We start from the raw sequence: 13768 nt of genomic DNA, 5'->3' as shown, positions 1-13768 counted from the left end.
AAATGCTTCTTTGAATTCCAAATAGGATTAGTTTGGTATTTGACTAGTTTTTGGGCGGTCGCCGTGTTAGGTGTAGTGAAAATTACAAGTAATTTACCAAACATGGTGTATAATTTCATGATGTCAATTTTCAATTACTATTTTATTCATGTTTTAAATGATAAAAAAACTAAAAGTGAAAAGGAAATTACATGAAAAAAGAACATTCATCGTTCATTCAAAGGTCGTGGGGGGTGCTGGAGCCTATCCCAGCTCACTACAATAATCGCAGGGCACAAAGAGACAGACTCATACCTTAGAGCACATGTGTCAAAGTGGCGGCCCGGGGGCCAAATCTGGTCCGCCTCATCATTTTGTGTGGCTCAGGAAAGTAAATCATGAGTGCCAACCAACTTTCTGTTTTAGGATCAAATTAAAATGAAGAGTATAGATGTATATTAAATTTCCTGATTTTCCCCCTTTTAAATCAATAATTGTAATTTTTTTATCCATTTTTTCTGTGTTTTGAGTTCAAAATTCATTTTGTAAAATCTAAAAATATATTTAAAAAAGCTAAAATAAACATTGTTTTAGATCTATAAAAAAACTGAATATTCAGGGCTTTTAATCCAGTTCTTTTAATCCATTTATTTAAAAAAAATCTAAATATTATATCTAAAATGGTCCGGCCCACATGAAATCGAGTTGACGTTAACGCGGCCCGTGAACCAACCCGAGTCTGACACCCCTGTCTTAGAGTGTTTAACCAGCCTACCCAGCATGTTTAGGGATGTGGGAGGAAATCAGGGTGCCCAAAGAAAACCCACGCAGGCCTGAGAAGAAAATGTAAAGTCCACACAGGAAGGTCTGAACCTGCAATTGAACCCTCAAACTCAGAACTGTGAGGCCCATGCGCTAACCTTTTCCCACCTGACCGCCTATATTCATCTTGTCCCCCCAATTTTAAAATTTGAATATTGTTTTGAAATAAAAACATAAGAAACAAGCTTTTTAAGCTTTTTCAAGCTTGTTTTAACTGACTTAACTATCTTTAACTTTTAATTTAAAAAAGACTGACAAAATTCCCATTAATTATATGATAAAAGGATTAAAAATAATTAAAAACAAACACAAATAAAAGAAAAATATTGAGCATGTCTATTAAATGAAAAAAAGGCTAATTTAGTCTTTCAGTAGGTTTTTGGGCCTATTTTAAAATCCCGAGGTGGGGAAAAGACTGGGAGTGGGTTAACAAAAGTTAAGATACGTTTGACAAAATTTGGAGTTCTTTCAGGTAACATTTTTTATTCGTTTCAACCGTTAAATTTGTATTACACCTTCAAGTTCACTTACATTAATATCTTACAGTAGCATCGTCCTTGCTGTAAATATATCTGGCGTTTTAGCGCCCCGCAGCGTGAAAAGCTATGAACTGCAAGTCATGCCTAATCTGTAGATACCCGGGCAAATTCAACAAAATAATTCAAATAAATAAATACTTAGAATGTACTTCGGAAATAGCTTTAAACTATATTATCAAAACTGAGACAGAGATTTCTATTAAATAACAAATTATAATAATAAAATATTATATTCATTTTAAAAAGGTATTTTGATGCTTAATAATGAATATAGTACATATATAATTATTATTATCATTTGAAAACTACATCTCCCACAATGCTCATCGGTGAAACAGCAGCGATCCTCCAACTTGCCCCTCACACTGTTGACATATTTTTTTCCCTGGTAAATACTAATAATAATATAACTGTTCAGTTGGTTAAGGATAAATATTTTATCTTGAATAGGTAGTTGGAATTGAAATAGGCGGATTTTAGGGTAAGGCTTGCAAGCCTTGTGGTGGAGGAGCTTTGAGGTCCTTTTCGTTTGTTTTGTTTGGTGCCTATTTTGACCTCTGACCTTTTGGTTTACCTAGACAGCTGAATAATCAGTGACCTCACCGATCTGTGCTGCGTCCAGCCAATCGTTGGATGCGATGCAATCACGCTACGCAGCCAATCACGGCATTGACCGCACTTACGCACGAGGCTAAAGCTAAATCAGCTAACGTGAATGCAATGGGTCGACACGCCAAACCAGCGTTAAATAAAACGGTGCATCTTTTAAGTTGAAATCGCTGTCGGAGTGGGTGCAAATAGAAGAGATCAAGCGTCGAAACTGGGGGACATCTTTTGTTTTTCGAGTGTTTTTCGTCTGTTCTGCAAAACGTGCAGCGAAGGTAAAGTTGTGAGCAAGTTTTCCGATGGAAAAAATATGGACATTTAATGAAAGCAGACTACCTCAAGGGAAGACGTGAAAAATAAGGTAAGTCAGATTTGTGCAAATTCTAGCGTCATCCATTAAGATGCTTGATGTGTGGATATTAATGATGAAATGTTATGGCTAGATCATTAATGGGAAGTAAAAATGCACCTACTGATGGCAGATGTTATACTGGTGTGTGGCCATAGTGAGCAATTCTGATGTTGCTCACACTGGTCTTTAGTGTGTGTTTATGTATGCCCAGATAATATGAAAAATTATAGGGAACATTGGTTATCAGCAGGTCCACCTGCGCCTTTTCAAATTATTATTATTACAGTTGTAGTGACGTAAAAACGACCACAGATGGCGCTAGTTCACTATTCGTCTCAATTCATCGTGGATTACTACTGTCGTCAGTTTGCCTTTGAGTTCAGTGAAGAGAACTGCAAAAAACAAAAGCAAAATGGAAAATCCATTAAATAATGAGAGATAACTGCCCAAAACTAAATGAGTCGGAAAATAAACATTGATAATATAATATTATAAAATATACAATTCATACAAATGACAAAAAGGGCAAACCATGTGAATAAACCATAAATCAGTGAAGCAACAACATGCATAACAATGGACATCTATTCAAAAGTTATCAATGGCTTAACTCATTCACTGCCAGCCAAGTTCAAAGTGCGTGTGTTGTGGTAGTTAGTAAAGACTTGATTGTTGAATCACCTTCCAGTTAAAATGGATTAGACGTCTATTGCTATCAATTGCCCCTAGGTATTAGTGTGAATGGTTGTTTGTCTCCTTGTGCCCTACGATTGGCTGGCCACCAATTCAGGGTGTCCCCTGCCTCTGGTCCGAAGTCATATGGGATAGGCTCCAGCACCCCCCCGCGACCCTAGTCAGGATAAAGCGGTTCAGAAAATGATATTCTCACTGGTATTTGACTATATTTGATGAAGTGTCCAGTGAGTATCAATGACACATAGAAGACCATTTTGTGAGCCCAACTTCCAGGCAGCTGTAAATTGCTTTTTATTGGTGTTGACCAGGTCTCCGGGGTCATACTGCGGTTATCCAAGGCCGCGTGCACACATGTTCCCACCCCAGATTGCATATTCCATCACACACATACAGACACACACACACTGATGTAGTTTGTCTGTGCGTTTGTTAATCTGAGGGCCAGATCCTATGGGGTCAAGCCCGGTAGATAAACTCCAACCCTGGAGCTTCGAGACTCTCGCAGATCTGCAAATCATTAAGCTCAAGGTGATTCACGGTGCTTTTGCCCCAAAGGATTGTGGGAAGACTCCCTCCCTCGCTCATCCTCGCTCTGTAGTAGCTCAGGAGAGCCACTCAAGGCACCTCTGAAGATAAAAGCGGCCTCAGCGATGACAGGCCGGGGATCTCCATGCAAATCATGTCTTCGTACACATATTGGATCGCGTGCTTGTGAGGCTTTATGGGTTAAAAAAAAAGTTAGTTCTTGTTTGTGCTGGAACGATATTGCAATGCAAAATGACGTGAGAAAAGTCCATTTTATTCAGCATCTCTGTAAATTAAAAAAAAAATGCAGACTACACCTTTCCCACCTTAAAAGATTTATCACTTCCAGTTCAGTGGGGTTCATTAAATAGAAGAATCCTTTCAAAACGTTTTGGATCTAGAAAAAAAGTATTTTATTTTTGATATACCGTATTTTCCGCACTGTAAGACACCTTCAATGAATGGCACACTGGAATTTTTTTCCGTTTTATTAGAAAACTGAGCACCTTTTTTCGAGAGATGGCTGTATTTCATGTTTGATCTGGGTTTAAAAACAAAACAAAACTATATTGATCTGCAATAAATGCCACACCTCCACTAAATGCCTGGGAGGTTTTTGGTGTCAGGGCGGGCGGGGGCTGCTGACCACCTGTCATAGCTGCTTGGCCTGCGGCTAATTGGGATCCCAACCTTCTTAAAGCTTTTTGATGTCCTCACAGACTCATGTACCCCCTCTGACACCCACCTAGGTAGAGAGGTGATGATAAAGGCTCACCCCAAGGGCGAGCTTTAGTGACTCTGCAACTTTTCTTCGCATTAGTTCGCCGCCTCATCGTCAGCATTTGGCAGTTTCCGATGGCGCTTCCCTGTCATCGAGTCACATGTCCTTGGCGCCAATGTTTTTTTGTTTTTTTTTCATTCAGCCCGACTGACGCCGTCTGATTTCCTCACAGGCTTAGCGGTCACATGACACGAGGCTTTGAAGATGTCTCTATGGCAACCGTGTCATCCATCTATTCATTTTCAATGGCCTTTATCCTTGTCTGGGACGGGGGTGCTGGAGCCTACCTCAGGTGATAGCCAGCTCTGGACCAAAAGGGTGTAACACCTTAAAGGTAGGTTATGAAATTCAGTTTTTCTTATAAGAATTGTTCATGTATTTGTCTGTGATAGACATCAAATCGGTTTGAACATATTAAAAGAATAAATAAAAAAGAAGGCAACATAGCAAAAAATATTTTTTTTTCCTAATTTACTTTGTTTTAAGAGAATAATATGTTTTGAATACAAAAAAAACCCAATCAAACAGTAGAAACATTTTTAAAATGAGATCGCTGACCATAATTCAAGGCTATTGACACCAATAGAAATTTAATGCAGCCACATCTCCTACTTCAAATAGATTGGACAGCTATCACAGCCAATGGCACCCAAAGAGATAACTTCACAAAAAAATGTGGAGGTGGATACATTTAATTATGGAACACTTTATATCCTTGGCATTATTTTCAATGGGAAATAAAAAGAAGCCAGGATGACACATCAAAAGCTTCGAAAGCTTCTGGAAAAGTGTGTATTGTGTGTTATCACGCTTATGCGGGCCACACATGTACATCTTTTGTTTCGTGTGTTTTGAGTGTCTAAATCTTGATGTTTTAAGCCATGGCTATTTATACATTCAGGAAGACAGGACCTCCAGCCTGGACCTGTCTCACACACACACACACACACACGCACACATACTTCTACACACAGAGTGTGGGTGTGTGGTGCCGTGCGCCATCCATTTTGGCTTCAAAGTCCATCAGGACAATGTGGCACAATTAGGAGCTTACGGGAGGATTTGAGGCCTTTTGCTGCCGGGCTTCTCACACATAAACATACCCTGTGTGTCGGTCTGTGTGTGTGTGTGTGTGTTATTTAGGGGGCATTTTGCTTTTTGTTACAAGGCCACAAGCACATTCACAATTGACTGGACTAATAATTGTTTTAGAAAATGCTTGTCAGTTTCTAGGACGTCTACATTCCTCAATTCCAAAGACGGCTATGTTTTGGTCAAATGCAAGGACAGAAATATTTGTCAATTTTAAACGTTGATACCGATGTCATTTCCAATGACAGAAATATCAGTTAATTCTTATGACGTTTGCATTCGTCATTTCTTTCGGCGGAAATAACAGTCAATTCCAATGTGATTTGGGAAGAAGTTACCCATCAAAACAGCAATTTCTCAAGAAATGGTATTTTCTACTTATTTTAATGTCATCCTTTAATTGTTAGAATAGTTATTTTTCTGCCCTACAGAAAAATTTGGATGAGTCAATGACGAGGGGCAACAAATTGCAACCTCTACAATAGAGATGGCCATGGAAAAAAAAATCAGTTATTTATCTTAGCTGACTTGAAGTTTTATTGTGAAGAAAAGAACAAAAAAAGCATTCATTTTCTCATTGATGAATTCAAATTCGGCGGTGGTCCCCAGCTCTTTGCAGATTGACTGCTGTTTACACCTTTTACATTGTATAGAAGTGTCCATCCATCTTGACTTTTGGAATGAAAGCACCGCTGTCCATTTGACCTTAAGGGAGCGCACGGGTATTTGTATACTTGTAAGAAATCAGAGAGGGTCAAGATAAACCATCACCGACACCATTAAGGCTCCTCTTCTCACTCCCTAATGAGTTCAGTCCTCCTTACTTTACACAAGATGTCCATTTAGAGGGCATTTTTTATTTCGCTTCTTGTTCTCTCAGTTGAGTCTTGTGGCAAAATGCGGCATTACACTGAAAGGCACCAAAAAGAAATACTAGGGGTTTCCCCATATAGTATTCTGAAGTTCAGCAGCAAGGAAGTGAAGCTTGTAAACAAAGCCACCGTGTCAGGAAATCAGGCAGAATGAGACAACAAAGCCAGCAATCTGAAAAATCAGCGTAATCGCCACGCACTCATTTTTGAGGGGGGAAATTGCGCTATTTGTAATTAATGCTCAATTACAGTCAATGCGGTCGCCCCCAAATCCCTTGTGAGGTAGCACATGAGCCCCCACAGCTGGTGCACATTGGCCCGCAGAGCTCTGGTTACCTTGTTAAGGTGCACCGGCTTTCTCGTTGATCCCGGACAGCGGATTGGCCTTCAAAAAAAATGAAAAGAAAAAGTCTGCAGACAGGAGAGACTCATTTCATTTGTCGCGACAGTTTCTTGTGTTCCACAACTCAATCTTATTAATATGGGTTCCACTGTTTTATGTTGGAACATTTTAATATGCGAAAATGAAATGTGTGGTACCTTAAGGTTCAATTTTTGGCACTTTTTAAAAACTTTTTTTGTTAGTTTTTTTATTGGTTCTTTTATTATTATTATCTCATTGACGGCAATTGACATCCAGATCGTTTTGACTGGGAATTGTCCATTTGATTCAAATTTGTTATGTGTCTATTACTGTCAATGGCAGCTAATGTGTTAATAATAAGAGTAAAAAACTAACTCAGCGTTTCTCAACCAGCCCTAAGCGATGGTCAGGTGTCCCGCAGGAAATGACCTGGCAAGAAGTCGTACATTGTAATATTCCGGGAGAAAAATTGTTATATTACGACACTCGGTCCACATCGTAATATTTTAAGATTCAAATCGTTTAGTTCTTTTCAGCGAAGCAAAGTCTGTGTGGCAATAAAACTGATTTTTGTGTCATATTCAAAGATTGAAGTCATCTTTGTGGAAAAGGTCATACAATGATGAGAATAACATTTATGCATTACTTATTTTCGTATCACATGAACTGGAAGTTGTTCAGGGTCCATGGGCTTAAAACTTTTGGCGACGTAAGGAGATATTTAAATACTTTTTTGTGTTTCTTTGATTTCTGTTGATAAAACTTTGATGCAATTGACTTTATATTGTAAATATGTAGGTAACAGTTTTAAACTAGAACATATTTATCTAGTGGTGTGCATTGAGATTTTAGCTAAAAAAATGATTGGGAAATACTGAACTAACTATTAGAAATGAATTAAAAAGTGGCAAATATCTATCAGAGTCAAAGAAAGTAAAACACAAGCCATCCCAGTAAAAATAGATGCGTTATCTGTAACTGTCAATGGCTCTAAAACACGTGTCAAAGTGGCGTGCCCGTGGGCCAAATCTGGCCCGCCGCATCATTTTGTGTGGCCCGGGAAAGTAAATCATGAGTGTCGACTTTCTGTTTTAGGATCAAATTAAAATGAAGAGTATAGATGTACATTAAATTTCCTGATTTTCCCCCTTTTAAATCAATAATTGTAATTTTTAAATCCATTTTTTCTGTGTTTTTAGTTCAAGTTTTGTAAAATCTAAAAATTTATTTAAAAAAACTAAAATAAACATTGTTTTAGATCTGTAAAAAACTGAATATTCAGGGCTTTTAATCCATTTATAAAAAAAAATCTAAATATTATATCTAAAATGGTCCGGCCCACCCGAGTCTGACACCCCTGCTCTAAAACATGAATATTAAATTCTCATTCATCACCATCAATGTCAGCCATTGAGTTTAAAACAAAACTCACAAAATGAATTAAAAGATAAAGTACAAAAAAAGGTGCCTAAAATTGCACCCTGAGGAATCCCACATTTGATCTTCGTAGTGCCACATATGAGGTCATTTCTTTTTAGGTGGAGGGTCAAAAGGGGGATGCAGGTTAGCTTCCCAAATGTCCCACGTGGATTATTGGCCGCGGTTGTCTTTGGTCATCAGACAGAGGCTGTCTGTCAGCCAAACCGCTCGCTTGACTCGGGCTACCGCGCCCAAGGCGTTAACACGGGGCCGACGCCTGACCGCGTCGCCCGGCAGACGGTGGCCCGGGGGCGTCCGGTGGCAACCTCGGAGACAGTTCGGAAACTGAGATTTGTTGACAAACTTGCTATGGTATCATTTGTGTAACCTAACTTGGGCGTGTCGTTTTGAAACCCTTTACTATATCGTATAAAAGCGTCAGCGGCTTAAGCTTTTTAGCACTCCCGCTAAGCCATCTTTGTATACAAACTGACTGACACGTCCGCTCGCGAGTTGCCATTGCTGACAGTTGCCCGTTTCCCGGGCGCGATTTCGATATGGACGACATTTTGACCCCTGCTGAGATCTTTAAAATAACAACGTTAAAAATCCGAACACTCGGGCGCTGACAACGAGAGGTCGCGTCCTTACGCTAACACCCAACTTCAACCTTTAGATTGCATAATGCACTTAATCCTTTCTTAAATATTTTTTAATAGATTCAGATAGGACACGGGTCTCAAACTTTCAGCCCGGGGGCCAACTGCGGCCCACAGGACAATATTTGTGACCCCCAATTTGACATTAATTTGCAGTATTAGTGTTGCCTGCATGTGAGATTAAGCCATTTTACTTTAATAATTTAGAATAAAATGAGTTAATTGACGGAATCCTTTTGGGAAGAAAAAAATACATATTTAATAGGTAATAAATAAAGTCAAAATTTCAAAATAAAATGTACAAAATTTAAACTTCAAAAAATTAAGGAAAATAAATTAATACATTATCAACACCGCTTGTTCTTGACATGGTCGTGGAGATAAATCATAATAAATTAAAAAAAAGATTAAAGAAATTTATACAAATAAATATGGCTTGTGTGTATTTTCCTTTGGAAATTTTTGTTTTGTTTTGTCTTGTTTTGTTTTATAAATCTTTTGTGACCCTTTAGTTGCCATTGATGGGAATATAATAAATTGGACCTTTTATTGCTGTGAATGGATTTTTTAATATCAATTTCCCTGCTTTACTAACTACCTCAATACTATACTTTGTGACCTGGGCTGACAATGAATAAGTTAAGCCAAATAAAACATGTTTACTGCAATGACCACTGTCCCTGAAAAGGTTAATTATGTTCTTAACAGGAATGTTTTGTTTCCCATGAAGGATGGCAAAACCTCTACCAACGAAGCAAATGAGGGAATTGCATTTTTATTTCTAATACAAAGATACAATGTATCCGATTGGCTGTCCACCGATTCAGGGTGTCCCCCACCTAGTGCCCATAGTTGGCTGGGCTAGGCTCCAGCACCCCCTGCGATCCTTCAGAAAATGAATGAATGAGTTACAATGTAATGAAAAAAAAATACTGCAAAATGACATTGGTAAAATGTCAACATGCAAACAATGGTACGTTGCTGCATCCATTTAGGGGGAGGCAAAAAATATTTTTGTAACTTTTTTTGCAGTCAAAAACATTCACGCGTAACTCTTTGATGGAGTCGACGCTCGATAGTGGAAATGAGTTTTCACAGTGGCTTTAATTCAAACAAGCCCGGACATAGCAAAATGGATGAGGGCCAACAAAAGCCGGGCGTCCTCTGCGCCATTCCCTGGCGGCGGGAGTCCTTCTGGTGCGCAAACAGTGGCAAAAGTTTGACGATGTGTACACGCGGCTTAGCGCCGCCTTTAGCGGGCAAACGTGTCCGAGCATGAATGACGGATGCCGCTTTGTGTGGTCAAATGTACGCGCCCAGCCTTACAGCTAGCGCCGTATAACGTAACCTTTGATAAAACCTACAGAAACGAATGAAACATTTTTGCTTCAACTCAATGGACGTTGTGCCACTCCTTTGGCTGCGCGACCCTTGGCCACTTGGGGGCAGTATAATGAATGATACAAAAAGTGCATCGCAAAATCAATGGATGCAAACAAGCGGCTAATGGACTCATTTCCATTAGGCCGGCTTGTTATCAGTATGTGCGTGCGTGTGTTTGCCCTGAGGCATCCCACGCTCGCGGGTAATCCGCGTTGACCGGGGGGCTTCGTGCACCATTACAGGTCAGGGCTCCAAACAGAGGATCAACAAATTCCTAACTAACGAGAGACAAGGGGAAAAAGACTTTGTCCTTTTCGTCTTCCTCCGCCTTTAAATGGCAATGTGGCAAAATTGGTTTCAATGTTGTTACTACTTGCACGCAATTATAATTACCGTAGCCTTAACATTTGTAAAGAAATTCATTCAATTTACATAAATTTTCACAGGTAAAAATTGAAAATACTAGATATATGTGGAACGCTATCAGATCTTTATATAATAATGCACAAGTATTATTAAGGTTTTGAAAAAGGTCGCTGCGTACCCCCATATTATTCAACATACTGTATTCATCTAGGCCTAATTTTTATTTCATTCATTAAAATTCCATTTTATTGGGTTTTTTGGATGGATGTGTGTGTGTTTTGCCTTGTGTGTGCTGTTCGGGTGATTGTGTACTTTTCGCCTCTTGTGTCCCTCCAGGCTCCCCTTACCTTATGTGGCCAGGTGTGTGTGATTGTTAATCGGCCCTTGTGTGTGTATTTAAACACCTATGTCTGGCATGTCTTGTTGTGGGAGTGCGTCTCCCCCTGTTTACTCGCGATTTTGGTCCCCGTGTTTATTGTTTTTGTTTGAGTATTTTTGTATTAAAATCCCAAGTTGTGCGCCAGTACTTCCCACGCCTTCTTCTCTGCTTCTCGCATCCTGGGTTCTGTTCTCGCTTCGCACCCGAGGCAGATCATGACAACACTCATACCTAGTGGCAATTTAGAGTGTTCAACCAGCTTTCCATGCATGTTTTGGGGATGTGGGAGGAAATAGGAGTACCCAGAGAACACCCACGCAACCGGGGGAGAACATGCAAACTCCACACAGTGAGGACCCTCAACTCCAGAACTATGAGCCCGACGCGTTACCCAATCAGTCACTGAAATGAATATATGTAAAAGAAAAAAACTACAGGTGGCGCGGCGGATAAGTGGTTAGCACGTTGGCCTCACAATGGGAGACCTGGGTTCAAATCCAGGTCGGTCCACCAGTGTGGAGTTTGCATGTTCTCCTGCGTGGGTTTTCTCCAGGTTCTCTAGTTTCCTCCCACATTCCAAAAACATACATGGTAGGCTAATTGGACACTCTAAATTGCCCCTGGGTATGAGTGTCAGTGAAAATGGTTGTTTATATATATATATCTATATATACATATATGTGTGTATATATACATATCTATATATGTGTATGTATATATATACATATATATGTATGTGTATATATATATATGTATATATGTATATATGTGTGTATATATATGTGTGTATATATGTATATATATATATATATGTGTATATATACATAGATATATACAATGTATATATACACATGTGTATATATATATACATGTGTATATATACATATATATATATATATATATATATATATATACATATATATCCAGTGTATGTGTATATATGTGTATATATGTATATATGTGTGTATATGTGTGTATATATGTGTATATATACATAGATATATACAATGTATATATACACATATGTATATATACATGTGTATATATATACATGTATATATATGTATATATATATATATATATATATATATATATATATATATATATATATATATATATATATATATATATATGTATATATGTATATATGTATATATATATATATATATATATATATATATATATATATATATATATATATATATATATATATATATATATATATATATATATATATATATATATATATATATATATATATATATATATATATATATATATATATATATATATATATATATATATATATATATATATATATATATATATATATATATATATATATATATATATATATATATATATATATATATATATATATATATATATATATATATATATATATATATATATATATATATATATATATATATATATATATATATATATATATATATATATATATATATATATATATATATCCAGTGTATGTGTATATATACATACACTGGATATATATATATATATATATGTATGTGTATATGAATCCAGCTGGGTGAGGCTCCAGCACCCCCCGCAACCCTTTCAAGAACAAGAATGTGCAACAGAATGCCACTGATGCCTTTAGACATCCAATCTATCGCTGTCAATGATGAAGATCTTTGTGTGCGGGCCTTAGCAACCTTCAGCATCATTTGGGAACTTTTATGTTAATCTTGCCATGCATGGGAGTAGGCACAGTAAAACGCAGCAGCACCCCCCTCCCCCCAAGCCTCCCTCCCTCGCTTAAAACAACCTCCTCTTTCTGTGTGAGCAAAGGCAACACGGTACATACTTGATGATGGATGGCGCTTTCCGCACAGTTTACTCTGCACTGAAAACGCCTTTGAGTGACTCATTTTTCAGATTGAAAGAAGGAGGGAAAATATGGGCACGCTCGGAATACATCACAAATATTAGTCGTTGCTGTGAATGGGACAAAGAAGAAGTGCAGTTGATTCAAAGTGGACCTTTTGTGTTATCTTTTGTTGGTTTTGGCTTCTTCTACTTTGCCTTTTAGACACTTGAAGAAAAAAAAGAACTTTATTGAGGTCTGAAAAGACACTATAAAGCCCTTGAAAACAAGTATTCGACATGGCCTCAATACACGCAATGGCTATTTGATTTAGTATACGAAATGGGATGATTAGCTATGAATGGATCAGAAAATGACTGCATTTTACATACAAATAAATATGAATTCAATGATAAGGAAAAGGGGGAAAGTTGAAATACTCTACATCAAATAATTGAAGAAAAAAAAACAATAACATGAAAGAGGGAGGAAAAAATAGACACCAACTTTTTATCTTGAATCTTCACTTACTTTATTATATTTCCAAAAGCATCTCTGGCACTTCATTGCTTAAAATGAGAAATTGCACCCTAAAAGCTGTATCAAAAAAGATAAACAGAACAAATTTATTGGAAAAACATAACAATTAAATATTTATTTATGTATTAACTTATTTATTACCTATTTATGTCTGGAATGTATTTTCCTGTGTCTGTATTCTCACCCTCTTGCTACTGTGATGGTGAAATTTCCCGAATACGGGATGAATAAAATTATCTAATCTAATAACCATGAAATCAACAGCGAGTTAATGTTTCTGCACCAACAAAAACAAGAACAAATATACAAACAAACAAAGATAACTGCATTTAAATAAGGGTGTCACTAAGTTTGTCAAAGCAGCGTGGGAACAAGCACCCACACAAAAACCTGTCAGATCACACACACGCACACAAATAAGCACACCCAAAATGACCCCAAAAATGAGAATTAATCATCTTCACAACTCCATTTTTCCCCAATTATAGATATGCCTGCATCAGATTGATAAATGGTGCAAAAACCAGAGTCAACCTGTGTGAGGGAATGAATTCATTGGG

This window comes from Stigmatopora argus, chromosome 22 (assembly GCF_051989625.1).
Source record: "Stigmatopora argus isolate UIUO_Sarg chromosome 22, RoL_Sarg_1.0, whole genome shotgun sequence".
In the NCBI taxonomy this organism is placed as follows: Eukaryota; Metazoa; Chordata; class Actinopteri; order Syngnathiformes; family Syngnathidae; genus Stigmatopora; species Stigmatopora argus.
This window is presented reverse-complemented; position numbering follows the sequence as displayed.